This window comes from Canis lupus, chromosome 34 (genome assembly GCF_003254725.2).
Source record: "Canis lupus dingo isolate Sandy chromosome 34, ASM325472v2, whole genome shotgun sequence".
NCBI classification, from domain to species: Eukaryota; Metazoa; Chordata; class Mammalia; order Carnivora; family Canidae; genus Canis; species Canis lupus.
Genome location: NC_064276.1, coordinates 38,545,550 through 38,572,301, shown reverse-complemented (window position 1 = coordinate 38,572,301; position 26,752 = coordinate 38,545,550). Strand labels below are relative to the sequence as shown.

Sequence of the window (26,752 nt, the reverse complement as noted above, 5' to 3'; positions counted from 1 at the left end):
TAAAACTTCAAATTACTGGTAATTAAAAATGCCTCCTCTCTATAATACCTAATAGTTAAGTAGAGAATTGTAAATGAAATGTGTTAAATATTGTACTGAAATGATAAAGACATAATTCCAAAAGATAGAGTCTTGCTGTCAACATACAATATTTTCAGTATGGAATAATTTTTCTATATTTAATTAAATGCATCTTGTGAATTAATTTAGCAGGTACTTTTTAATACCAAAATTTCAGTTACAGTGTTTATTTTCCATGTAGCTCTAGAAAAATATTTTCAAAAGAAAATTATTAAAGAACAATTATCCAAAATTGCAAAAGAATTCTGAACAAAATAAAAGTTTCTAAATGCACTTGGAAGAGCTATACTTTAAGTCCAACTAACTAAAAAGAAAAATGTCAGTACAGAATATATAAAGCATTATAAGAAATAATACAATAGCACCATAATTCTCTTTCATTTACAAGAACAATTGAACACATTTCCCACCAGAGTGGTTACTGATCTTCACTGAAAATGGCAAATTGCTTTATTTTATTCTATCATACAGTTTTCTTTGAAATGGCGCTGTTTGGGAGCATCTATCACCGTGATGGCTTGAGCGGGGACAATGAAAGATATTTCTCTGTTCTAGACTACAATGGTACTGGAAAGTGGACCAGGGGACCAAGTAAAATTTATAATTTACCAAGTAGCCTCCAGTAACCTGAGAAAAGCAGAAAAAGAAGAAACTGTTTGAAAAAAGCAGAAACTAATGTCCTAAAGAGAAAGGCTGGCGTTTCCATAACAAAAGCTGGGTCCCAAGGGAACTGAAGCACCAAAGCTAATTATAAAAAAAAGAGTAATATCAGAATATCAGAATGGAGAAAGCTTTTGAGAACTATGTCCTCAAAAAGGTTGAATAAGAGGATGAATAAATGGTTTCAGTTTCATGCAACTATTATCCATCTAATATTTACTGAGCCGTTCCTACGTTCCAATCAGTGAAAATTCAACATGAGAAAATGTCAGTACTGGGTCAACCATATTGAAATAAATTTCTTTAAAGTCAGTACCTGCCCTCAAAAACCATCCTGTTGAGTAGTTAGAACTGCATTCCATTAGACTCTAAGATGTTTAGCTGTGCAGGCATTTACATATTAATTATTCTGAGTTACAGTGCCTTCCTCTGTTAAATGGGGATTAAATCTTTGCCCTGTCACCTTTCTTATCTATTATTTTTAAGACTATGGAGTCCATGACCTAATTTCTCCCTTTGGGTTTTTAACATTTAAGATATAACTTTACATTTGCATGTAACAATTATAAAAGTAGAGAAAAATCAAAACAATGGAAGCCTGTGGCCTCATCTATATAATAAATCACCTTTGGGGGCTAGAGACGAAAGTAATTTAAAAAGGATCCCATTGATCATCATAGACTAAGAAATAAATCTATACATAACTGACTCTGTTCTATTCTATTTAAACTAGTATATATAAAACTATCCTAAATCAAACTGATTCTAATAAATGGAGAATTAGAGATTATTTCCTATATTATCTAGCATATCTTGCTAGTTAGGAGAGAAGATATAGAAAGGAAAAGGGGTTTGCTCAAAGACATAATGTGTTAGTGGTTAGAGATGGAACATGGATTTCAGGAGGGTTCCCACCATTCCCAGAACTGATAAAAGGCTCACTGTGCCTAAAGTGTATAATTATAGTATACTGTATAGATCTTTATGCTGAACATTGGCTTTTCTTCTGGTAATGAGTGATTTTGATGCATGCCAGGCAGAGGGTGCCTTCATGACCACCCCCCAATAAAAATCCTGGGTGCTGAACTTCTAGGAAGTTCACTGGGTGGCAGCATTTGTCACAACTTGTCACTTGTCACAACTCATTGCTGGAGGAATCGAGCGTGTGGACTCCACTGGAAGACTCTGGAAGCTTGTGCCTGGTTTCTCTTAGACACTCACCAATGCACCTGCTCCTTTGGCTGGAATAAATCCTAGCCATGCATGAGTATGACTATATGCTGAGATCCTGTGAGTCCTCCTAGGAAATCATCAAACCAAGTGTTGATAATGGCATCCTCCTGACAAAGAGATATATTTTTTAAAAGTACAAAAATGGTGCCAATCACTGGTACAGATTCCTCCAGACTCCTACCACATAATGTTTGAAATTGGTTTGTGACTGGGAGAAAACATTTCTCCATAAGGAAATATGACAAACGAGAAAAAAAAAAAAAATCCATGGCATATGTACTGAAAACCTAATGAAGAAGTAGCTTTTAAAAGATTCTACTATAACAAAATATTTACACCATGAAAAAATAAATCAAGAAAATGATTGTCAGATTTTAAAAGATACCTCACATTTTAACATAGAAATCTTATTTACGTTAATCAAACAGAAGAATAGCCTAACAAACCCTTGAGACACTTTTTTTTAATTCGAGAGATTTTCTATGAGATGAAACTGCTGAAAAAAAATTCTTACGTTCAAAGTGGCAATATTTCAGCGATCAAAAAATAAAAAATGTATATTTTAAGTCAATACACAAGGTTTATATTGCTTACAGATGTATGATTTCACATTGGTCAATGATTAAGAAAATTGAGTTTCTGTCAGTAGGATAAAAAGGCCAAAACAAAATGTGATTTGCAACATGTTTTAAGAATCGTTATTAATATTTAACAAACATAAAAACATAAGGTTTCAAAAGTTGTTTTTATAATATAATTAGATTGTTATAGAATCAAACATTTCTATAAAGTGCACTATAAATTTTATAATCTGTGAAAAGTATCACATTTGAATGTCAGATAATATCTTTAATTACTTCTTTTTTTTAACCAAGGTAATGCTTTTTTTATTTAAGAGACAGGAAAATATTTTTTTATGATGAGAAGAGCTACCAAAGAAAAAAGAATGTGATCTATTTGTCTAATGGTTTTAAATATTCAGATAAAAATACTTAACTATAAGGAAAAAGAACACAATTGTGATACCAATTTGCTAAAGATGTAAGAAAATTCATCATCAATCTCCTAAAATATTCAGATTCTTTTTTGTAGAAAGATAAAACAGAAGCACAGAGAAAACTCAAGTAGGTGGTGCATCATTCCATTTTGTTGTACAGGACTGTCAGCCTCAATTGCTACAGATTCCTTTTCCTGACACCCAAACTAAAATGGCTCACAATTCCATAAGGAATGCAATCACCTATCACCTTAAATCTTATTATACTAAGAGAAAATCTTATTCGACTACAGTTACCTGATGACAGAGAAGTTAAACTATCTGAATGAAACTGTGCTATAAAAGAGGCAGAGGAAAGTAGTCACGTATATCTAGGAACCTGCAGCAGCTTGGCCTTAAATAAGACAAGGAAGGAACACTCTGGTCTCCACCCCCCCCTTTTTTTTTCCTCTTGAGTTTCTTCATCAATCCTCAAAGTCAATCTCTTCCTCAGGAAATCTCCTATTCAACTATACTAATTACAGTATTCAATCACAGCGCAGTGCACTCTCATTCTCTCTCTCTCTCTCTCTCTCTCTCTCTCTTTTTTTTTTTTTTTTAAACCAAGTCGGTATGTTTCCTGGTTAAGATAACAGGTATTGAAGCCATAGATACTTAGCTTTAATTCCTGTCACTAAGTCTCACTTTCTTTATCCATAAAAACAGGATAATCATTGAAGCTTCTGTATCATAGGTGACTATGCTTATAAAACACATAATTGGAAAGTAGTAACCCCCTGAGCCTCTGGTTAGCTAAGAGCATTCTCACAGCAGCAGTCACTGTAGTATTAAAGAGCAGCCCAGAATAGATTCTATTTGCATCAAGGAGTAGAATTGTGGTTATAGCTATAGTGATACCGATAGAGATAGAAATAGAGATGGAAATATAGATATAGGGCAGCCCGGGTGGCTCAGTGGTTTAGCACTGCCTTCAGCCCAGGGCCTGATCCTAGAGACCCAGGATTGAGTCCCACATCGGGCTCCCTGCATGGAGCCTGCTTCTCCCTCTGCCTGTGTCTCTCCCTCTCTCTCTCTCTGTCTCTCATTAATAAATAAATAAAATCTTTAAAAAATATATAGATATATGAGATCAAACCATTACAGTGTTGGAAGGAAAAATTATATATATAAAATTATCAATATATATTATAAATTATATATACACACTTACATACATATACACATATATATGTTCACACACAGAGGGAAGATGAGTTTTCTCTAACCATGTTACTACCAAAAGGAAATAACATAAGGAAATTGTAAGAGAGATGATTATATAAAAATAAGGTTTTAAATACAAAAAAGCACCATAAATATAAGCACATAAATTGGTACAACCTTTTTGGAGAAAAATGCAGTAAGACTTTAAACATCCTTAAAAATGTAGTATCCTTTGATATCTTGACACCACTTCTAAGAAGTTAATGTAGATGAATGAATAATGTGCCCACAGATTCTGCTGAAAAGAATTTTTGTGGTGTTTTAATGGCAAAGAGAGTGAAAGGGGGGGAGGGAGGGAGGAAAGGAGGGAGGCATGGAGGGAGAACAAGAGAGAGAGTGAGCGAGAGAGAGAGAAAGAAAGAAAGAAAGAAAGAAAGAAAGAAAGAAAGAAAGAAAGAAAGAAAAAAGAGGTAGGGAGGGAAGAGGGGAGGAGAGAGGGAGGAAGAGAAGAAACGACAGAGAAGGGAAGGAAGAAGGAAAAGAAAGAAAAGAAAGCTTCAATGTTCAAAAAAAAGGTATATGAATTGTGGCACAATTCACTTACAATATATCAATTACATTACAGGCATTAAATTACAGAATATTTAGGGGCTCCTGGGTGGCTCAGCGGTTGAGCATCTGCCTTCGGCCCAGGGTGCGATCCCGGGGTCCTGGGATCAAGTCCCACATGGGGCTCCCCGGAGGGAGCCTGCTTCTCCCTCTGCCTGTGTCTCTGCATCTCTGTGTCTCTCATGAATAAATAAAATATGTTTAAAAAGAAAATTTAAAAATATTAAAAGATATTCACAATATATTCTAAAGAACTAAACTAAACTAAAAGAAAACCATGGAAGACCTGATAACATTTTATTTATACATAGAGAGGAAGGATAAATAACATAATGGGTGGTAAAAGAATGGTTGATTCTTCATTTATTATTTTGTATACTAGAGAACATATAGATACATTTAAAGTATTTGTACATTACATAAACTAGAACATGATAGTTACTATCCAGCTGTAAAATGTCATGAACTATGTCAGTTCATATTTTTTTTTTTATAATCAAGTGATTTCTACTTTACATGTAAAATATAGCAAAGTTGGGTGCCTGGGTGGCTCAGTTGGTTGAGCATCAGGTTCTTGGTTTTGGCTCAGGTCATAATCTCAGGGTCCTAGGATGGAGCCCCACATACAGATCTCTGCTCAGCAGGGAGTTGGCTTGAGATTCTCTCCCTCTACCCCTACCCTCTTCCATGCTTGCCTGTTCTCTCTCACAAATAAATAAATATTCTAAAAAAATAAATACATAAATAAAATACAGCAAGGAGAGTATTAACTAAACAAAACTGAACAATTTAGCAAAAAGTCTCCACTGTGTTTGTCAGAGAATTACGTAACAGTCATCTGAAACTAACGCCATTAAATGTAAAACAAACAGCAACAACAACAAATCACCATTACTGAGAAGAACGTACCTAGAATGCCCAGACTGCTCAGGAAACTAGCAGTCTGGGCATTAATTAATTATAAGAAATGGAAAATTCCAAGTCACATAGTTTCTCAGGGACAGAGGAAAGCAAAGGAAGAATTTTATCTCTTTCGTAAATGCACCACCTAAAGTACTATGGCATTAAATACCGTAGATGAAGATACATACATCAAATTCAAGAATATTATTAAAACTCATTAAACCTAAATCCCACCTAAACATAAGTGGAATTAAGTAAACACAGAACAAGGTTCTCCATTTTTTAAACTTAATGAATACATAAGCATTTCCAGTAAGCATCAATAGGTAGTTATATTATCTTAATTGTTTTTTCTTATCATAAATTTTGGGACATTGTAGAGTGCCTTCATTATAATCCATAATCCTTTCAGGAACAAAAATACAGTTTTTGATAGCTTTATATTCTAAGAAAAATATGGTCACTTCCAGTTTCTTCCACATAAAGTGCAATACCTTCTAGGAGTTTCGATGGCAAAATATATAATCTAAATTTGTTTTGTTTTGCTTTTCCTCTACATTTCACCATACTTGACTCCTGTTTCTAATTATTTTAATGATTGGAATATCAAACCTTCCATTATGGTCATTTGTATAGATTTTGGTCAAGCTTTAAAATTTATTACGGAAAAGAATTTGCCTCATTTATTTTCGCATTTCTAACAACATTTACTCTACACATTAACAGCTACTCAGTAAGTACCAAATAAAACAGAATTTAGATCACTCATATAAAACCTCATGTGCAAAACCTGTTACTTGAAGACACGAAATTCTATTTTTTACTACCAGAGTCACCTTCAGGAAAACAGCCTCTCAGGATCTCAGGTTCATCATCTGCAAGATCTGTAGTGTAGATTCCCACTCTATCCCTAAAGGTGCCTAAGTGAATTAAAGCTTATGAAAACACTAGGGAATCATAAATCACTGTGCAGTACAAGGAATTATCAAGTTTTAACAGCTCTATACATTATTGATGTTTGCTAAGTTTTTATTTAAATTCTAGTTAATATACAGCATAATATTAGTTTCCGGCGTACAATATAGTGATTCAGCCCTTCCATTTAACACCCGGTGCTCATCACAGGTGCACTCCTTCATCCCCCTCAACTATTTCATCTATCTCCTAACCACCTCTCCTCTGGTAACCCACTCATTTGTTCTTTATAGTTAAGACTCTGTTTCTTGGTTTGCCTCTTTTTTTTTTTCCCTTTGCTTGTTTGTTTTATTACTTAAATTCCACATATGAGTGAAATCATATTGGTATTTGCCTTTCTCTGGCTAACTTACTTCACTTGAAATAATGCTCTCTAGCTCCATCCATGTCATTGTAAATGGCAAGATTTCATTATTTTTTTATGGCTGAGTAATATTATGTGTGTATACACACACACACACACATACACACATACACACCCCACCCTTTCATTATCCATTCATCTGTCAATAGATACTTGAGTTGTTTCTATAATCTGGCTATTGTCAATAATGCTGTCAACATCAGAGTGCATATATCCCTTTGGATTAGTATTTTTGTATTATTTGGGTAAATACCTAAATGTGCAATAGTTGGATCATATGAGAGTTCTGTTTTTAACTTTTTGAGGAACCTGCATACTGTTTTCCAGAATGGCTGCACCAGTGTGCATTCCCATCAACAATGCAACCTTGAAAAAGAAAAGCAAAGCTAGAGGCATGGCAATTCCAGACTTTAAATTATAATACAAAGCTATAGTAATCAAATCAGTATGGTACTGGCACAAAAATAGACACCTAGATCAATGAAACAGAATTTAAAAACCTAAAAATGAACCCACAACTATATGGTGAATGAATCTTTCATAAAGCAATGGAAAAAAGACAGTCTCTTCAACAAATGGTGTTGGGAAACCCGGACAATACATGTAAAAGAAGGAAACGGGACCACTTCCTGACATCTTATTAAAAAAAAAATACAAAATGGAATAAAGACTTAAATGTGAGACCTGAAACCATAAAAATCCTAGAGGAGAACACAAACAGTAACCCAGTTTGACATCAGCTGTAGCAATTTCCTTTTAGACATGTCTCCTGAGGCAAGGGAAACAAAAGCAAAAATAAACTATTGGGACTTCATCAAGATAAAATGCTTCTGCGCAGTGAAGGAAACAGTCAACAAAACTAAAAGGCAACCCATGGAATGAGAGAGGATGTTTGCAAATGACACATCCCATAAAGGACTAGTATCCAAAATACATAAAGAACTTATCAAACCCAACATCTAAAAAATGAATAATCCAAATAAAAAATGGGCAGAGGACTTGAATAGGCATTTTTCCAAAGAAGACGTGCAGATATACAACAGACACATGAAAAGATGATCAACATCACTCATCATCAGGGAAATACAAATGAAAACTACCATGAGATATCACCTTACACTTCTCAAAATGGCTAAAATCAACAAGACAAGAAACAACAGGTGCTGGTGATGATGTGGAGAAAGGGGAATCATCATACATTATTAATTTTTAGTAAAAACTAATACCTGGTTCTGTGAGGCATTTATTCCTGTAACTATTTATCTATCCAATTAAAACTTTAAGGCCAAATAAAATATATTTGTCATCCGGAATGTGAAGTTTGTAATCATTTAAAAAGAAACATATATATTAAAAAGGACACTCTGAAATCAAAAGTTTAGTCTCACATTTTTACTTCATCATTTACTAGCCACATCAGTTAACTATCCTGAGTCTTAGCTCCCTCCATTATATATAGGAGATGCTAATAATAATAATAATGTCTTTCAGAGCTTCAAGATAAAAGATTAAATATGTTTCATTTATTAAACATGAAAGTGTTCCATCAACTAGAAGGAATTTCAAAAAATGTGGTATTATTAACATTTACATAGTTAATAACTGTAGAGTATCAGTAATCATAATAGCCTTCACTAACATAGTGACTATGATGTGTAAGACACTAAAAGATTTTATGCATATTTTTGTTAACCTTCAAAGCAACTGTACTAGATAAGTGTTAATGTTACCTCATTTACACAGGAGAAAACTCAGGCTCAAAACACTTAAGAAGTTGATCCAATTATTCATAATGTGGCAGCAGCAAAATTCAAAACAAGGATTATGGAGGCCAAAGCCTGTCTTTCCCATCACATCAACTTTCAATATAGAGTTCAGGCATCTCCCACTGAATTTCAGTTGACATTAAGCTCCTGAAAGTCAGACATGAAAAAGCTAACTAGTGTTTTTATTTCCCTGCTGCATAAAATAGGAAATATTAGTATGTGTTATACATTAACCTCCCAAAATGCAATATATTTCATAAAACACAGTAAAACTGCAAGTGGCAAACTATCACAGTAGGATACAAACTGCTTAAAACATTGCTTCCTGATTACCAGGTGATTATTACAACAGTTAGCTAAAAAATTAAAAATTAAAAAAAAAATACAACAGTTAGCAAACAGCTGATGCGGATGCAGTAATGGCCTTTTAGCATCAGTCACACTCAAGAGGCACATCACTTTTGTTAGCATGTTTTCTGGTGAGGTTGTACCTGATTCTGATATTCTAACAATTATATGCAGGTTGTTCTCAGACATGATTTTATCAACAATCACGTGTTAGGTTTAGATAAATATAAACTGTTCCTGTGTAAACGTCTGCTAAAAGTGTACCTGAAGAACATTTATGTAAAAGTCTTCAGCATCTGAGAATAGATTAACCATGCACTGAGGATATATTAAGATGGGAGGTATTTAACAGGAGCACCTTTCATATCATGCATCAGTAAAAAAGTCTGTGTCATAAAGTAATGCACCAGTAGAAAACTGAATGAACTTACTTCCGTCTAAACTCAAGGGCAGAATGAAAGATTTAGATTTTTGTCAAAAAATAAAGTATGTAATGTTTAAAACACATACACGTCAGGATGCCTGAGTGGCTCAGCGAGCGGTTGAGCATCTATCTGCCTTGGGCTCAGGGTGTGATCCCGGGATCCAGGATCGAGTCCCACATTGGGCTCCCTGCATGGAGCCTGGTTCTCCCTCTGCCTGTGTCCCTGCCTCTCTCTTTCTCTCTCTCTCTCTCTCTCTCTCTCCATGTGTCTCATAAATAAATAAACAAAATCTTTTTTTTTAATTTAAAAAAATAAACACATACATGTCATAAAATCCTATATTTTTCAAGTCATGGTTTTTATAAGCAATCCAACATTAATAGATAAAAATATCGAGTACCAAATAGCATTCACACTATCACATACATTTTACAATTATTTAAAATGTTGTCAAGTAGCTATTGGAGAGTCTCTGCTTATTTAAGGAAAAAAAAAAAAGTGAATGTCTGCCCCAGAAAGATGAACAATACAGTAAAATTTCTTTTGGAAAAAAAAAAAAAGTTCAATTGGATGCATTGTAAGCATACCGTATACATTTATACATCGCAATTAAAGACTTAGTTGGTCTCTGCCTTTACCAAGCATAACACAGATCAGCAGTAACTGTTATAGGATGAGACCATTAGAAACATTTTTCTTCTTTTATGATGTAAACACAGTATATATGAGGCAGCATCAGAAATGTGAGACTACCAAATGGGAAAATAACATCACATTTGGGATTTGGGTCAAGGAAGAACCAAAGTCGGGGACAGTTTTGAGGCAGACCAGGAGTTGCATCTAAGAAAACCATCCCCACTGCAGTGAGGCCACTTATTTGGTTCACCTCATTTCTGTGAATAAAAACGTAAGATCATCTAAGTGAAACATGAAATATGAAAGTTAAAAGCATTCTCCTAAAATTATAAACTAGCAAACATGATAATTAATTATGAATTCAGTTAGACCCAACAAAAAATCCTTTAACCTATGGGGGAGATGGTGTCAATATTAGAAATCTGTGTCACTTAATTTACCATATTGTATAAATGACGCTCTGCTAAAATGTTCCTTCTCTCTGACCTTGAGCAATATTTTTCCATTGCTGCTTAATAGTAGCAATCTGCCAAAATTTCATTATATTCATATCAAATACCAGCCAATATGTTTTATAAATCCATTTTTAATAAAGTGAGGAAGACTTTAGTTCTTAAATGCTTAATTAATGTTTGCACAGTGATTACGGAAAGAAAATACACATTTCATTCTTTTTGAATATTCAAGAACACAGTGTCTGCTGCCTACTCTTACGAGAATTATTTAATTTAACCAAATTATGTGTGCTCTGAATTTAAAAATACATTTTAAAATCATCATTCAAAAAAATTTTGTCTTAAAATTGTGTCCACAAAACTGGCAATGCTGCTTGTAACATTTCTATTCAAGAAGAATTCAGTATAGCTGAGATTCATAAAAGTGCAAGCAATGTCTAGCTCCCACCCTTTTCAATCCATTTCAACATGATGCATGTATTAATTCTAATTTCCTAAAGATTTTTATAGATAGTACAAAGGGAGCCCAGGTGTTTAAAATCACTGTAATTAGTAATTAAATTACATAAAATGACTGTTTACCTAAAAAGAAGTCTAAAAGCTAGACCTGTATTAATTGCAGGTAATCAGAATGATTTTCCCCTTACTGTTTATTCATAAAACCCAGTTACACACCTTTAACTTTTCTCATATATAACATTTGTCACAAGGAAACCCTTAATAGATTTTTTACAAAATATTTCAGAAACCAGCTCCAATTTGTGTATGATTCACATTTAAATTATACTGTAAATAAAAATGTACCAAATTGAAAAATGTACATTAGTGACTTAAATCATATTTATGACAGTACAATTTATGAGTCGTTAGGTTATAGAAAATGGAAGAACATAGGTAGGAAATACAAGAAAAGAAGTAATAAATGAGATGACAGGAGTCAGCCCCTTTTCCCAACTTAGGAAATTCTTAAGGACAACCTGGCACAGTAGAGCCCAATTCTTTCCCATTAGCACTATCCCCACCCCAGAGGATGATATAATCATAGGGAAGAACCAAAGAACCCTTAGCTTTACTCTCTCTCAACTGCAAAAAGACCAGAGAAGAGTTTTTCTCTTTCCATTAAGTGCTTTAAAAGACTACACACTTGTATTATTATTCAAGTAATACACAGTTATTTTAGGATATCTGGAAATTACAGAGTAGGACCAAAGAGAAAAATTTAATTGCCTATAATTCTAGAATCTAGAGACAAATACTATGTGCAGTTTGATATATTTTCTTCCAGTCTTTTTTTCTATGCATATGTACATGAATTTTAACCTACTTTGCACTGTACTTCGAGTATAATTTGGCATTCTGCTTTTTCACTTAACACACCAGACATTTCCTTACGGTATTTTAAGTACCCTTTGAAAGCATCATGTTTAAGACCTATATAATACTCCAACATATGGCTTCCCCATAATTTATTTAAAAGTTCTCTCATTGTAGGGAATTTAGGTTCTTTCTAATTTTATGTTTATAGATTTAATAATGGACATAGCTTTGAAGATTTTATATAGTTTTGTCTACACCTGATTTCCTCCTGTAGAAAAAGATTTCTAAAATTAGATGTCTAAGTCAGAAGTATCAACTTTTTAAAGGCTACTGATACATATCACCAAATTACTTTCTCAAAGGAATACACATATTTTTATTTGACTCGGCAGTTTATGAAGATGATTCCTTTTCTACTTCTAGCTTTATGCTTCACGAATGTGGTGACATCAGTGAAGTACAAACTGGTGAAGAATTTCTAATTCCTTTATAATTTACTATTTTAGCATTTTGTTTAAATGCTATAAACTGAAAAGCTTCAGAGAGCATTTCAAAATGTACTTACACTTATGTTAAATTACTCGTAATCTACAGTTTAAAGAGTTGTGACTATCTTCACCAAATTTTACCATAAGACGACTTGGCTCAGGACTGTAGTTTCAAAAAAGAAAAAAATTAAAATTAAACAATATCTTAGAGTGTGAGATTTTCAGCCATATAGACCTGGAGGGAAAAAAAAAACAGATAATTACACCTAATAATATTTAACCTCAGAAAATTGTTCTATATCATTCGACTCTGTTTCTTCAACACTAAAATGGGAGACATGTCTACTTTTCTGGATTACTATATGAAGTGTGTGCATGTGTGTGTGTGTGTGTGTGTGTGTGTGTGACAGACAGACAGAGAGAGAGAGAGAGAGAGAGAGATTATCAGGTATGAAAATGAAAAGGCTTGCTCATTCCATTCTATACATTCTATAATGAAGCTCATAAGGAAACAAATCCTACTTCTTTCTTTTTTCAAATACCACTTCTAGGAAGAACATAGTTATTAGCTTTTAGTGTTTCATTCTTAAAGTAGTCCTTTATAGATTATTAAATCTATAATAAAGGAATGCTTCTAACATAAATGAGAATAAAACAGAAAAAAAAAGGAGGGAGAGGAGGGAGCAGAAGGAAAAAGACTATGCAGAGTGAGAAAGATCTTGACAAAATATAGTGTACCATAAAACAAGAACAGAATACCATAAAATAGGAATGATCACAGAATAAAGAGTTCTTAAAAGTTACAAAAACAGTAATAAAAGACAAAAATTAAAAACATCAGAAACAAAAAGAAATGGAAAGTCACAAGAAGAAAGTAACAAGAAAAAAAGAGAAAAATATCAGACAATTAATCCAGGATAGCTAGCATTTTTTCCAATAGGAGTTGCAGAAATAGAGAAATCAGACGAAAGAAAAATCACAATAATAATGTAACAATGACAATAATATAAGGAACAAAAAAGTTACCAAATTGAAACACAAATTTGAAAAAGCATACCTATGCCCAAAAAAGAGATCGTAAAATTTCCTGAGGATATTAACATCAACCATCAGAATGGCCTCTGACTTCCCAGCAGAAACACGACAATAACAAATAACAGAGGCTTGACAATTCTGGGAAGAAGCTGCCCGTGCTCACCAAAACTACCAATCAAGCATGAAGGGAGAGTAAAGACATTTCAAACAAGTGAGGAGTCAAAAAACTTTCCCAGGCACCGTTTCTGAGAAAACCAGAGCAGAAATGAGATAAAGGTAACATGGGTTCCTAAAATCAAGGGCAGGAACGAAAAGTTGTGGGATGACAGCTGTACCGGGTCCAGAAACAACAGTTAAAACCAATGCAGGAGGAGGAAGGGACACAACAGGAATAATCCCAGGACAAAAACAAAAACATTTTAATGAAGTTAATAGACTATTTTATGAGTTCCGTCTAAATCCATCCCTTTCTTCATTCTGACCTTTCTCTCTCTCCCCATCAAGCTCAAAAGAGGTCTTCTTTGTTGGTGTTTCAGTGAAACACTTCTCCTTGTTTCTTCTAGCTTCTGTGACTGTTCTCACTTCTTAAGGTAAAGACCAAGTTCTTCACTTGGGCCTCTGCCTTGAATAATAAAGGCATTAAAGGGCATACTTTCCTGAGAACAACAAAAAAGTTGTTTAAAAGTGGTAGTAACTGCCACTTAATAGACCTGTCAAAGAACAAAAGCAACAAATACATAGAAAAAAATATGTAAGGAAGAAAAGAAGCCAATCATAATACATGTAGTGATTCAGAAGTAAATGATACTCCGTTATTATAAACGTAAAAACCATTAATTTAACAAACTGTGATGTAAGCTTGGTAATTAAAATGGAGGATAATGTGGATGGCTGGCATGTAATATTAGAAAAAGTAAAGTCTCAACCAACAAAACAAGAAGTCAATGGATAATGATGATTTATAAATTAAGAAATAACTATATAAGCATAGAATTATCAGAAGAAAAAAATCAAAACAGCTAAAACTTGTCTCTTAGGAGTAGGACTAGAGAGCGATATTAGAAGATTGTTATTTTTCTTTCATTTTAAGCCTACAGAATTTCTAAACTGTTTAGATAAACTTACATAAAATGATTAATTAAAAAATAATTTAGGGGATCCCTGGGTGGCTCAGTGGGTTGGTGCCTGCCTTTGGCCCAGGGCGCGATCCTGGAGTCCTGGGATTGAGTCCCCCATCGGGCTCCCTGCATGGATCCTGCTTCTCCCTCTGCCCGTGTCTCTGTTTTTCTCTCTCTGTATCTCTCATGAATAAATAAATAAAATCTTTAAAAAATAATAAAAAATAAAATAAAAAATAATTTAATAAAACACACCCTAAAATCATGTTCTTTTAGAAGGAAAACTTGGAAAGAGAGGACAGAGGAAAAGAGCTAAGGGATGGAAAGGGAAAGGGAGAGGGAGAGAATGAAGTAAAAGTGAAAGAAACACTATATTGAGAGGACCCATAAAACACCTTAGAAAGTAGCTTTCCATAAAAAAAAAAAAAGAAAAAGAAAGAAAGTAGCTTTCCCAAAGTGCTTTTCATTAAATGCAAAAGAAGTAATCAAAGTAATTCAACCTGATTGCTAATTACTGTCTCTGGAATGTGTTAATTATTGTACTATATTTGTAAATAAGAAATAAGCATCAGTAAAATATGGCTTAATTACTTACACCGTATTTCTTCATTCATCCCCCTACACACCGTCTTCAGCAACTCTTCCTGTGCATCGATAGCCTCTCCTCCCTCCCAGCCCACCATCCGGCCGAGGTTCCCTCCACAGAAGACTTCTCCTCAGAGCCACAGCTCCAGCTCAACAACTTAACACCGTCCGTTGTCTAGGGCTGAAGGACTCTGCACGGCTGTGAAGACTCTGACCCTCCTTACTTCCTCAACTCCAGTAACCGCCCAAGACAAACCCTCTGTTCCAGTCACTACGGTCACCTTCTTACACTGCCATTTTCATCTGATGCTACCTGCCAGAGGACCTCTGTTAGAGTTCATGCTGATCACCCCAGAAAGGTTTGTATTTACCTTTTCATCTCCCAAAATTCTCCCCATCACAGTCACAGTCTAGTCAAGCATTATTGGCTCTCACATGCCTTCTCTGAAAATTCCACAGCACATAGTTAGCCCTTCTCTAATGACTCTGACAAACACCGGTTTCACCTCACAGTAGCACCTACTGAAATATGATCCTATTCCCTAATTTTATCCTGTTATTTTTTTTCAGTGACAATTTTGTTTTTCTATAATTGTAGATGACGATCCTGCAGCAGGAAACATACAGTCCATAATACCTAATATCATAAATGGAGTCCAGCACAGCTTTCCAATTACTTAAAAAATATATTTCACAGAACCCCATGCATTTTTATACATGTAACACGTAATCAGGATATGCTGAATAGTTGATTGATTAACCCACTTTAAATTTACTGAAATAAATATATTGTACTTATACAGTTGTCATATCCCTAGACTATTGATGTTCATGTTACTTAATTATCGCCTTTCATCTTTCTGACCTGAATCTGTGCTTTTAGCATGTATCAATCAATGTTGGCACACATTCCAATTTTCTAATCTAGAAGAAATTAGACCAATATGAAAAAAATTTATAAAAGATTACTCAGGTATATAGTAATAAAAAATAATCTGTTATAAAATTCTTCACTAAATTCTCCTCATAATTTTTAATTTACTTCATTCCTAGATAAAATTAAATGTTTTTTTTTTTTTAAGATTTTATTTATTTATTCACGAGAGACACACAGAGAGAGGCAGAGACACAGGCAGAGGGAGAAGCAGGCTCCATGCAAGAAGCCCGATGTGGGACTTGATCCCGGGTCTCCAGGATCACGCTCTGGGCTGAAGGCGGCGCTAAACCGCTGAGCCACCTGGGCTGCCCAAAATTAAATAGTTTTTAAAACAAATGAGATGTAGAGCATGATATAATAGATACTGAGAGGACAAGGCTCTGAAAGTTTTCTTTGAAATTCACATTACCTGAATTTCAATATTTTAGGAATGAATATCCAGTAAGAGTTTGGAATTTAAAAAGAGCGATATGGTAAGAGAAAGAAATGTGAGAAAAGCTTTGGTTCTACTGTATGCAAAATCCTACTTCCAGTAGAACAAATATGTGTCCCAAACAGAAACTGTGTTATTCTATTCCTATTCTGAGAGATATTTTAATTCTCCCCTTCCATCTCCATCTGGCAAACGGTACATAGATGGGCCACAACTACTAAAAGAAGAAAAGTCTATCGAATTTTCTATGGAAAAACTCAAGATACCTATTATTAAGAAAACCCACATGTGACGTCCCTAGTATCCAGGCAACAAGTTGTCATGAGCCCTGCTATGTGGCTGGAAAAAGGCCTTGTCCTAATGTAACAAAGAAAAAAAAGAAAGAAAAGAAACACCTGCCTTTGTCTCACTTCCTGAAAATTTACATAGCTATATTAATGAAAAAGAAAAGCCAAACTGGGCATGTTAGCATGAACAGACGTTCAATAAACAGCAATGGAATGGAGGGGATTTACACCCCTTCATGGAGACAATTAAAAACAAAGTTTTCCTAGTTGACAGCCAGCTTCTAATATTGTGTGTAAAATTCACAGGAGGTCTTCGTACCAATAGCATTTTTGACTCTCATAGGTTTCACAGAAAACTGTTTTGTCTTGCCCTAACTTGTTCAGCAAGTTTTTTTTTTAAACAATTGCCTTTGGTAACTTAAGGAGGAAATTTGGCACAGACATTTTGTTAAAATGTACGTTAAGGATGCCTGCCAAGGTAATGGTATAGAACAGGTGCTGTCAGAGTCAGAAGGTGGAAGCAAAAGAAGGAAGCCAGGAGACAGAATGAGCGTGGGAAATGACCCCAAAACAAGGCCGCCTGTGCTTCATACTGCTACCACCACCTGGCCCACCCAGAAGCCATCCTCCGGTCCCTTGTCCAGCTTGCAGCTGTTTACACATCCCACCGGGAGGCCTGCCTACATAGTCTGCCTTTTTACTAGAAGAAATTCTATTTGGTGAACTCCTGATTTAATTTCCTATTCTAAGTATGTAAGGAGTTAGTGATTTTTCTGAATTGTTGGAGCTCTTACTTTACAGCCAAGGAAATAATCATTTTCGTCTTATTAGAAATTCTTATTCATTGCTAAAAGTGATATATATATATTTATATATTTTTATGTATTTTATATATTTATTCATATATATTATATGTTTATAATATAAATATAAATATAAAATAAATATTATATATATATAAATATATATATAATATATATATATAATGGATTTGGGGCTGATGTCTTTGGGCTTTTTCTGACATGAAAAGAAGTACAGATGATCCATGACTTACAAAGTCTCAACTTACAGTATTTCAACTTTAAGATGGTGTTTGAAAGCAAGCGATACACATTCGGTAGAAACTATATTTCAAAGTTTGATTTTAGATCTTTTTCCAGGCTAGCGATATGCTGCATGATACTCCCTTGTGATTGTGCACGGGAGCAGCAAGCCGAAGCTCCCAGTCAGACATGGGATCATGAGGGGAAGTGATCTATCCAGACACTTACAACCATTTTGTACCCATCCAGCCATTGTTTTTGGCTTTCAGTATTTAATGAGTTACATGAGATATTTACCACTTTATTATAGAATAGGCTTTAGTTAGATTATTTTGCCCCAATATAGATTAATGCAAGTGTTCTGAGCACATTTAAAGTAGGCCTAGCTAAGCAATGACGTTTGGTCATCGACGTTTGATAGATTAGATTAAGTACATTGAATGTACTTTGGACTTAGGACGTTTTTCAACCTAGTGATGGGTTTGTTGGGATAAAAACCCCATCCTAAGTGAAGATCTGTAACCAAATTTTTATTTTATATATTAGAAATCTAAAGTTGTTTTTAAAGATAGAAACTCATGTTTTTGCTAGAAGAGACATTTTAGAGGTATGAGGACATTTAGAACGCTTCATGGTTCACCTTCAATCTCTTCATTACTAGCGTATTTCACTTGAACCAGCTTTAAGCAGGGCTGCTAAATTGAGATCAGATAACAAGAGTTAGCTTATACCGAGTGTTGACCTAGGAGGTGTGGGGAAGCAAATTCCTACACTAAACACGCCTAAAGTAAAATCTGTAATAGTTATGTCTGTGTGTTATGAAGCCCTGGGCCTCAGTTGTAGGGAAGGAAATCTTTCCGTCCTCCACCCACCTTAAGTTGTTGATCAGGGCCCTATAAATCGAACTGACAATAGAGAGATCAATAAGAGAAAACCACACAAAAACCGTTTACAGGGAAGCGCTCAAAGGGGAGGTTAGAATTTGGGGTCTATATACTTAACTCACTAAGGGAAAGCGAGGCGGAGAAAGGACACCTGTGGAAAAGCAATTGCTTTTTGTAAAAATAAAAATATCTTTAGGAAAACAGATGGAAGATATGACAGTATTGTGGTAATGTCTGTTTCGGTATGGTAAGCTTAGAGATGCTTTGCAGAAGGGGATTTAATGACTTTTGAGTTCCTTTGGAAGGCTCTGCTTTTAGGCAGATAAGGGATTTCAGGAACTCAAATACCTTCAGCTCAAGGCAATTCTTATGCCAAAGAGGCAAATTTAGGGATGACATATCCTGATCCCCTTCACAACATTCCCCAGTTTTATTGCTCTCATTTCTGCTTCTTTTCTACTCATTTATTCTTCTACTCTCGATTCCTTCTCTTCATTTTATTTTCTTTAATTAGGCTATTCTTCACCTGTATTTTGACTGATAGCAAGCCAGATAAATTATTCCATAACACTAGGCAATATTTATTTGAGAACTGCCTCTTCTTCATTTTGCAAAATGCTGCCATCACCCAAAGGACAACAGGTTATCTAAGGTTGACAGATTGTAAATGCAACTTGGTATCCTTGTTTACACTTTCTTTATGCCTTACGTATTCTATAAGTTATGTTTTATATTTTTAAAAGTTATTTTTTTCATTTTGGAAAAAATAATTCAAATGTCCTGCCAAAATTGTTGGGTTTATTGAAACTACCAGTTTGTGTCTCCTTATCCTAAAGACATGAAAATTGATATCCTGCTCTGTGCAGCTTTGCATGAGTGTTCACAGTCCTTCCAGAATCACATGTGGTCACACCCGAAAATATTCTCAGAAATATCCCATTGGTCCTAAGGACAATCCAGGAGGAAAATAACCATAGGACAACACACTTAGAGGAATAATGGCAGAAAAGCTGGTCAGAGAAAAGTCTCTAGAATGTAGAACATTACAATGGTCAGAAATACAGAATCTATTTTTTATAATTGAACCCAAAACATCCACACTATATAATAATACACAGTCGACCCTTGAACAACCTGGGTTTGAACTACACAGGCCCACTTGAACGCAGTGCTGTAAATGTATTTTCTCTTCTTTATAATTTTAATCACCTTTTCTCTCCTATAGCTTATTTTGTGGTAAGAATACAGTAAATAATATTTATAACATACAAAATACCTGGTCACAGACTGTTTGCATTATCAGTAAGGCTTCCAGTCAACAGAAGGTTATTAGTTAAGTTTTGGGAGAGTTGAAAGTTATACACATATTTTCAACCATTCAGGGTTTGACTCTCCTAGGTCAACCATACAGGATCAAAGTAATTTTGTGATTTGTTTGTTGCCATAATTTTTTAAATTATATATTTATTTAAGTACTCTCTATGCCCAACGTGGGACTCAAACTCACAACACTGAGATCAAGAGTTGCATGCTCTTCTGACTAAACCAGCCAGGTGTCCCAATTACCATAATTTTTAAAGGCTCCTTATTAAATTATTTTTGCTTACCAAACAAGTAAAATTTATCTTCTTGATACATTATCTTATGATAAATGATTAATATAGTTAATATAGTTAATAATTAATATATAATTAATAAATAATTAATATAGTTACTATTTCATCCCTCTCACTACAAAAGAAGGCTCTTACAATGTATTTTGACTATATATTTTCTGAGTTAAGAAATGAATAAATAAAAATTGGATATATTGCTATTTCTTTTGCTAAAAATAATTTTCTTCACTTAGTCTCCTCCAAATCTTTCCTAAAGAAAACTTATTGACATTTTAAATTTACAAATTGACATGTTATTTTAAAAATTGCTTTTCATATTGATTTACTTTGATAGAGCCTCTTATTACAAATCTAAAAGTAAGGAGGAGATGTGGGAAGAATTTTGCCATTTGTGACAACTGATCAGGGAAAGAAGACGTGATTGTGAGTAGTCAGTCTTTGAAGGGAGCCTCTGGCAGGTCAACCTACCCATTTTCCAGAGTTTTACATTCAATTCTGTTATCCTACATTATGAATGTGGAGAGTCTGCTCTGTGCAAAGAACTGCAATAGATCCTGAGAAAACAAGGTGCATTAACCCGGGTTCTTGCTCCTGAATCTTGTTTATAGACAAGACAGTCCAGGTATATAGGTGTGAAGGAGCAGGAAGGGCCTGCCTTCCTTATTATATGTAGTAGCTAGTGCTGTGGGAACCTGACCAGCCTGACCTGCAGAGAATGTCCAATGTCAGGTGAAGTCTTTCCAGTCTAACTGCCACTCTTCACAACTGCATCTGAATTCCTAAGTATGGCTCCTGAGGACATTAACGATCTGCCTCTTCCTTCGTTCTGTAGACATAGCTTCCTCTCTTAGACACTATGCTTCAGATCTCACTGACGACTGCAAAAAAAAATTAATATTCTCCACCATCTACTGCTACATCACCCCCTGGGCATCCAGCCCTAGTCTGGCTTACATGCTCACTTCATTTCTCCTACTGTGCCTCATGCTTTTCCCTAGTGTTTTCATTCATCTCAGTACTTGGTACCTGCCTATTTTTTGACTGGCTGCCAGTATACTGTGAGGCCTTTAGAAGCAGAGACATATTCTTCACCATCCTATCCTCAATGTGAAGTAAATGGCACATAATAAGTGTTCAATAAATATTTGTTGAATGAATGAGTGATTACGCCAACCTCTATTTTCCGAGAGAAACTGAATATTGCTAATTGGTCCATTCCATGATCTTTCAAGTAGAAAGCTAAATAATCTCAAATGATGGCACAATCTATAACTAATTATACTGATTAAAATCTCTTAAAGTATAATTATATGAAGATTTACTTTCCTTTAATTTAATATCCATAATAAAAAAGCTGCTAGCAATTTCTAATTAGTTGCTTTTTTTTTTCCAAATCCATATTAACTTAGGATTCAAGTACCACTGCGATACATTTATATAAGATAATTCGTATAATTGCTTAGCACAGTATGTGGCTCAGAATAAGACCTCAATAATGTTAGCATGATGGCGGCAATGACAGTGGCCTGGTTAATGGTGATGGCAATAATGAATGTGTATCGATGATGTTATATAAAAATTATATGAAGGACTTCTGTATCCAAGATAATTTTACAAAAAGTGATAAAAATTTAGACGCCTATTCCAAAATATGGGAAATGCACAGTCATATATCTTCTTTGCAAGTAATCTGGTTGTTAGCATTATTATTAGATTAAGTATTATAATAACAAAGTATTGTATTGGAAAAGAAAGAAATGAAATATAATTGCATAATTTTACAGTGCTTTGTAACGCATGGAATAATTCTCTGCAATGTTCAAAAGTGTAAGTAAACAACATTGACATCTGAATACTTTTTGACAAAAACAGCAGTTACAGAGAGAGAAAGGGGGGGAAAGGGTTTTATATTCTCTAACTGTTCAAACAGTTTTACAAATATTGTGAAAGGTCACCAATAGAGGGCTTACCTGGGGTCAAATGGGAGAGGCCCTAAACCATCAAAAGTTATTTCCAACGTCCAGCTGGGAGATCTAAAACAGAGAATAACAACGACAGTTTGTGACAAAGCTGACACACAGAATTCTGGAAGGAGTGAAATCAATTGTGACATTTTTCATTTATTTGTAAATGCCTCTTTGGCAGTACACTCACTCAAAACGACAGCTGCTTCTTACAGAATAGAGGAGGAGATGGTAAAATAGAGGAATCCTGACAGTTGCTTTAATGAGATCCTGCATTAGGGCTACTCTAACACTTTCCCCCCAACAAGGAGCTTGCCCTTCATTTTCAGTATCATAATTCAGTAATTTGGAAAATGTTATCTCTATGAAAAACTAAACAAGCCAGTCCTTAATAACCATTGCCAAGTTTATTTTCCTCTTATCTTTCAATTAGAAAGAAAACAAAAGGCCAGCATCTAAATAAATGTCAGCCATACCGACCAATTATGTCTTTTTATTAAGAGTATTGTTTTTATAAAAAATGACAATATGGAGCATGACTAAACAACTCAAGGCACACTCTCCAGTAACTCGATATCTGTTTGGAAATATTAGGGAGTACAATTTAAGCTACATCTTAAAAAGTCTTTGATTTTAATATTTTAAGTTCCTAAAGGAAAGGAAATTACCAACAAAGTAGTTTCACTGGTCTTTATAATTTGAGCGACTCTAACCTAAGTGGTTGAAAGATTCCATTTCATTTATCCATTCAATTGTTCTTTGATCATATGCTCAGTACTTAGTGTAGTTGCAAAGCAACTGGCAAAAACTTACTTCTAAAAAAAAAAATTGTATATTATAATGTGCAGGGAAAATGCAATCCAATCCAGGGCTGCCCAGCTGCTATTACCTACTAGTCAACCAATAGGTATTTACTGAACTGGGAAGCTGCACAATATCAAATCTCTATGAACTGCAAAATGAAAGGAACACACATTTTGGCATTTTATGTGCCCATACAACACATGGCATCACGGGTTCAAATTCTAGATCCAGAGAAGTGAAGTAATTAAGAGACACTGCAGAAGTAACAAGCTCTCATTTCCAATTACATTAGCCCTAAAGTAGAGTTAATAGTATTTACTACATGTGATTGTTGCTATGATTAAACAAATGTCTGAGCAGGGATAAAGCACCTAACACAGTTCCGGCTCATACACAGTAAGTTGCCAATAAATGGTATGCCAGTTATGATTATGAAGCTTTACTTTGATCAAAACAAATGAGGAAAAAAAAAAAAAAGAGGGTGCCTGGGTGGCTCAGTAGGTTAAGTGTCTGCTTTTGGCTCAGGTCCTGATCCCAGGGTCCTAGGATGGAGCCACAGGTCCAGCTCCCCGCTCAGTGGGGTGTCTGCTTCTCCCTCTCCCTCTGCCCCGCACTCCCTCCATGCTTGTGCTCCCTGTCAAATACATAAATAAATAAAATCTTCCAAAAGAATGATATCTTTCTCAAATACAACAAGAACATAAGTAGAAACACTAAGTAGGAGGAAACCCTGCCTGTCAGGATACTATTTTAAGAACTTTGGTTCTGTCTCTTCCACGAACAGCCTCTTTGCAACTCAGTTCTCTCATCACAAAAATGGGACTAAATTCCTACTTTTACATAGAAACCTCAACTAAGCTTGCCTATGAAAGCTGTCTGGGTACTTTAAGTACATAAATTGGAATACGGCCAGTGAGTATGGCAGGGAGCACCCTTTAAGGTTGGCAAATTAAATGTGGTCTAAGATTTCAGGTTGGTAATTTTACCCAGCCGGACAATGTTTAATTTCAGTTAATGTTCAATAAAGCTAAAAGCTGCTTGAGCAGATAAATGTGTACAGACTTGTGAAAGTTTATGTCTTCTTACTCTATCTTCAGTTTGCCTATAGCACTGGTTCCTAGACTTAGTTTATACATTAAAATCATCTGGGGGATTTTTTTTTTTAATGCTGATTTCTATGTGCAACCCAGACCAATTAATTCAAAACATTTTTTTTTTTTTAAGTTTCCTTGGTAATTCTAATGTGGACCTAGGGTTTAGAACACTGGCCTAGAGCTGGATACTAAGTTTCTCCAACAGACTCTGCCTGTGGCTTTTTACCCATTTTTCCTTTCCTTTGTTAGGCAAAGCCTCTGATTCTCCTTATGTATCTTTTTCCTAAGAAACTCTGAAGAGGATGCTTATGCCCAGACTCAGGACAATCTTGATTTAGGCTCAGTGAATCACACTGGTCCCAATCCCTTTGCCAGGGATTGACTTACAGGCATTTACGTTATTCATATCTAGCCAAAGATAGAAGGAAAGGTGTTCTGGGCTCCTAGCAAAGTTTCCACCCTCCTAACAAAATGTTTTCTGTTCTGCTGTTCTATATGGATATGATGCCTAGAACTGATGCAGTCATCTTGTGGGCATGAAGGAAGTTAGTCTGAGGATAAAGCTAACATCTTGAGGATGGCAGAGCAGAAGGATAGAAAGAAACAGAGTCTGTGATAATGTCATTCAGCTGTTGCATTAATTTGTCCCACTTCTGGACTTGTCATGTGAAATAAATTCAAGCAGCATCAAGGCACTCTGTACTTACATAGTATTCCAAACAATATTAAGCAAACAAAAAGAACTACATCCCAAGCCTAAGTCTAGGTCAAAAAATTCCTTTGATTGGTTATATTTTGAAATATTTTATGAACTAAACCAACTGGTGAAAAATGTAACAGTTTTCTTACAAACTATACAACTCTTGGTTTTATTTAAATGGCTTTATAACATTTATTTTTACTAAGAAACATTGTGTAATATGTGATATAAGAAATTTAATAGCAGAATCTGTCAAATACTTTTTTCAGAAGTACTAATTTGTTCTAGTTTTTTTTATACACAAACATAATGTTCAAAATTAAAATATATTTTTCTGCAGCACATATATATAAATACATGCATGTGTTTGCTTTTTTAAATTGTTGCCAACCATATGGTGCTTAAAGTGAAGAAAAAATGGTTTTTAATATCCAACCACAACAATCACATGATTTCCTAATAACTCTGTTTTTGCTTTTAATTGATTCTATATGTAGCTTTCATTTTTTTTTAGCTTGCATTTCTTGAATATAGTACAGCTTATTATTAAATGTCCAGATCATAATTTTGGTTCCAAAATGTCCTCTCTTTTCCTAAAGTAGTAATTTCCTGACCCAGAAAATACTAGGGATACTTTGGAATGATACTTTACTGTCAACCACACAGTTGGAATGAGATTAAAAGGGATTTGTTCCAAGATCTACTATGAAGTTTTAAAGTGGCATATACTATAATCACCATGCCCCTATTTGACATTTTAAATCTGGATGCTTCCAAAATCTCTAAATTCCTTTGTGTTGCTTCCCCCTCTCTCCATCCCATCTGCAATCTCTGTATTATTTATTCAATAATATAAAAAGTCACCAGCATTCTTGTGGAAAAGGGGGAAACCAGACTATCGCTGGTAGATGAGCTTTGCGCATAAAGAAGAAAACTTAATGTATTAGGAATCTGAGCTTTTGGGAGCCATCAGAAATGATCAGACACCAGGAAACAGGAAGTGGAGCTGATGGAAATCTCCATGACCTGATCTCTTCCCACATAATCCACCAAATCTTTTTTTTTTTTATTAAGGTTTTATTTATTTATTCGTGAGAAAGAGAGAGAGAGAGGCAGAGACATGGGCAGAGGGAGAAGCAGGCTCCATGCAGGGAGCCTGATGCAGGACTCGATCCCAGGACCCCAGGATCACATCTTGAGCCAAAGGCAGACACTTAACTGCTGACTCACTCAGGCATCCTACCAAATATCCAATCAATTTATAAATTTATAATTGTCATGGCACGTAAAATGTAAGGATTTCTTGTGAAAGTCAATAGGAGAAATAGTTTAGTGCAGGACCAATTAAGTGTAAAAAGGCTGAAACTAAGTGGATTCAAAGAAGAAGGAAAAGAGTACTGTGAAAAAAAGAAGGGCAGAAATTCTGAGAACATTCCCTCCTCCAGAATAGAGTAGGGTGTGAAACATATTCAAGCCAATTTTCCCTCAGTATAGTCTGGGAAATCCTAGTGCATACTTTTCCTCCCTCAGAATTCTAGGTGCTGCTGAGAACAATGTGATCTTGTACTCTCTGAATCACAACAGAACTCAATAAATGACTGAATTTGAGTCAAATGGGAAAGCTCCTCCAAAAAGGGTCTTTTGTCCGCTACAAATTTAGGCAAGCTCTATACCCAATTGTCCTTTCCTATAATTAAATAAGACTGATCTCTCAATAGTGCTAAGAACTTGGCAGAACTGAAAACCTCATGGGCAAGTTCGGTCTGAGGTCATCCCTGTATCTTCAGATCAT

The 26,752-nt window shown here is 34.9% G+C and overlaps 1 protein-coding gene across 2 annotated transcripts in view; it reads right to left on the bottom strand.

Moving 5' to 3' along the window:
* NAALADL2 (N-acetylated alpha-linked acidic dipeptidase like 2) overlaps positions 1-26,752 on the bottom strand; it is a 1,264,638-nt gene that overhangs the window by 1,146,457 nt on the left and 91,429 nt on the right. For both annotated transcript variants that reach the window (XM_049105642.1, XM_049105641.1), the window contains exon 2: positions 22,369-22,431. The gene's annotated coding sequence lies outside the window, so the exon portion shown is untranslated. The remainder of the gene's footprint in view (positions 1-22,368; positions 22,432-26,752) is intronic.